We start from the raw sequence: 3,151 nt of genomic DNA, 5'->3' as shown, positions 1-3,151 counted from the left end.
CCCCTCGTGTGTGTGAATTAATTGAACCATACTTTAAAAATTACTATAATTTCACGTTAATATGTACAAAATCTGGTATGTCAATTTCCCCAATCTTCTTCAAAATTCAAGATGCCACTACTTGTGCTTTTGCTCTTCCATAGGAACTTTAGAATTAACCTGGCAAATTACAGAACAGAACCCACTGGGACTTTCATTGGAATTGCCTCGACCTTTTTTTTTTGTTTTGAGAAGAGTCTTGCTCTGTCGCCCAGGCTGGAGTGCAGTGGTGCAACCTTGGCTCACTGCAACCTCCACCTCCTGGGTTCAAGTGATTCTCCTGCCTCAGCCTCCCAAGCAGCTGTGATTACAGGCCCACGCCAGCACGCCCGGCTAATTTTTGTATTTTTAGTAGAGACAGGGGTTTCAACATTTTGGCCAGGCTGGTCTCGAACTCGTCGCCTCAAGTGATCTGCCTATCTCGGCCTCCCAAAGTGCTGGGATTACATGCGTGAGCCACTGCGCCCAGCCTAGGGCTAAAGTTTTCAATCTTTAGCTTTTGGTGGTATTATGAAGGGGGTTGTTTTGTTGTGCTTGTTGCTTCTATTTTCTAATTGATTAAAAAAAATTAAGATGTGGGGGTGGTCTCGTTATGATATCTATGCTGTTCTGGAACTCTTGGTCTCAAGGGATCCTTCTGCTTTAGCCTCCTGAGTAGCTGGGATTACAGGTGAGCGCCACGAAGCCTGGCCTCTAATTATCGGTGATGTATAAAAAGAATAGACCTTCTTCATTCGAATCCCGTCTTCTCCATCTATTATGTAATTTTGGACATGTTCGTTCAACTTCTCCGAGTCTTTGTTTTCTTTTTACCACATGGGGATCATAAAGCCGGGATGCAGTTGGGAATAAAACCAGATAAAGCACCCAACGAACAAGATTAGGGCAGGGCCTGGGTAAAAGGTTTGAAAGACACATGCACGGTTGGGAAGGACGCTACGGGCGAGTCTATGTTGCATGAAGGAGACTCCATGTTAAGACGAGTGAACTCCTCTGAACCTTTAAGGGATAATGCACAATCATAACGAGAATAATTTTTTTTTTTTTTTTTTTTTGAGACAGAGTCTCGCTCTGTCGCCTGGGCTGGAGTGCAGTGGCCGGATCTCAGCTCACTGCAAGCTCCGCCTCCCGGGTTCACGCCATTCTCCTGCCTCAGCCTCCCGAGTAGCTGGGACTACAGGCACCAGCCACCTTGCCCGGCTAGCTTTTTGTATTTTTTAGTAGAGACGGGGTTTCACCGGGTTAGCCAGGATGGTCTCGAACTCCTGACCTCGTGATCCGCCCGTCTCGGCCTCCCAAAGTGCTGGGATTACAGGCTTGAGCCACCGCGCCCGGCGAGAATAATTTTTAAAAATAAAGTTTTCTTCCCTGAAAGCTTGGGGATGTCCAGGATGCGCGCCATTCTGTGATCTAAGTCGACTTTCCACCTCTTCAGTTGGTACCACCTTTCCCAAAGAGTTTGGAGCAGAGCACTCTGGTCTTCGTAGTAATTTACTCCAAAGGGCTGTTCCAGTGGACTCACGCAGGCGCAGGAGACTACACTTCCCAGCAACTCCCGGCCTCGTTGTTCGCTGGTACCGGCTTCTGACTTCCGGTATTGCTGCGCTCTGTAGGGCCAATCGGGAGCCTGAAATTGCTTTTCCGGAGCTCTAATTGGTGCATTCGACTAGGCTGCCTGGGTTCAAAATTTCAACGATACTGAATGAGTCCCGCGGCGGGTTGGCTGGCGCTTCGTTGTCAGAACTGAGGAGAGGCTAGGTGAGCCGTGGGAAGAAAAGAGGGAGCAGCTGGGGCGCGGGTCTCCCTCCTCCCGGAGTTTGGAACGGCTGAAGTTTACCTTCCAGCTCCCAACGCCGTTCGCGCGGGTAGGCCTGGCTTCTGAGGCGGTTGCGGTGCTCGGTCGCCGCCTAGGCGGGGCAGGGTGCGAGCAGGGGCTTCGGGCCACCCTTCTCTTGGCGACAGGATTTTGCTGTGAAGTCCGTCTGGGAAACGGGGAGGAAAAAGGGGTTGCGGGAGGCTATCGGCTAATAAAGGTAACGATAATTATTATTACCATGCTAACAGGTTATAAACATTGACTGAACTAAGTACCCTGCGTGCCCGTTCTCATTTAATTTCCTCGCCAAGCCAATGTAGTTGGTGCTATTCTTGGTCCCTCTTGACGGAAACGGAGGAAGGAGGAGGAAACTGAGGGCCAGAATCTAGATAAATTTCAAGAAATGGGTGATACAGTAGCCCTGCCCTCAGGAAGTCTGGCGTTTGATGGAGGAAAACAGGTAGTCACAAATAAGGACATTTCAAAACTGTTGTCTAAAACAGAAAGATGATTAGATGGTGTGAGAACATAATTGAGGGAGAGTTTAAGTCCATTTGGTGTTGTCTTCTATTTGGGATTTAAAATTCATTATATGTTATCCATATTTGTTCAGCTCTCTCTTTTTGTATGGAATCACCAGATATTATTCCCTTTCTCATTTCCTTTCTCAACATTTATAGATTGGAAGGGGGAAGAAAGACCAAACCAGGTTATAATATTGTAGAATTGGTTTACCCCCTATTTTCTTGACATATAACGTCTTGTTTTCCACATATAATTTTCTGGTAGTTCAGTAACATGGACTTCCCCAAATCAGGCCTACTTAGGATAGAAAAGGATTTTTGACTCCTAGATTTTGTTTTAAGACCAGCTCTTGGTTTACTTCCTGATTCACCCTTACCTTTTCTTGACATTCTATGGCCTCTCTTTGAATTTCTCTCACTCATCAAATGTTGTCAAAAATAGGACTGTTTGCTGCTGTAGTAAGGATGTTCTTGTGTTGTGGCCTTAGTGTATTACACCACCCCCACGTCAGACTTAAGTCCGTCCCCCTGGTTGGTTTGGATGAGTCAGTTCAGTATTAAGCTGGCATTCTTGGATCAAAATTATGTGGCTCTCAGCTAACTCAGCCATTTAGTTGTCCTTTGAGGGTACTGCGTGCTCAGATTGGCATGAGATATGGGTATACAGATGTGTGATGTACTCAAAGGTTTTTTGGTACGTTTGGGGACAAAAACATGGTTTGAAATTGGCAAGTGAGAATCAGAACAAGACAGGACGCCATCTGAGTACTCT

At 46.6% G+C, this 3,151-nt stretch overlaps 1 protein-coding gene across 1 annotated transcript in view; it reads left to right on the top strand.

Annotated features, from left to right (window-relative positions):
* Positions 1-1,556: 1,556 nt before the first annotated feature.
* TPX2 (TPX2, microtubule-associated) overlaps positions 1,557-3,151 on the top strand; it is a 62,251-nt gene continuing 60,656 nt past the window's right edge. The window contains exon 1 of the mRNA XM_011960631.1: positions 1,557-2,072. The gene's annotated coding sequence lies outside the window, so the exon portion shown is untranslated. The remainder of the gene's footprint in view (positions 2,073-3,151) is intronic.

This window comes from Colobus angolensis, unplaced genomic scaffold (assembly GCF_000951035.1).
Source record: "Colobus angolensis palliatus isolate OR3802 unplaced genomic scaffold, Cang.pa_1.0 Scaffold114, whole genome shotgun sequence".
NCBI lineage: Eukaryota > Metazoa > Chordata > Mammalia > Primates > Cercopithecidae > Colobus > Colobus angolensis.
Note: the sequence above shows the minus strand (reverse complement) of the source record. Positions and strands in the feature narration are given on the sequence as shown.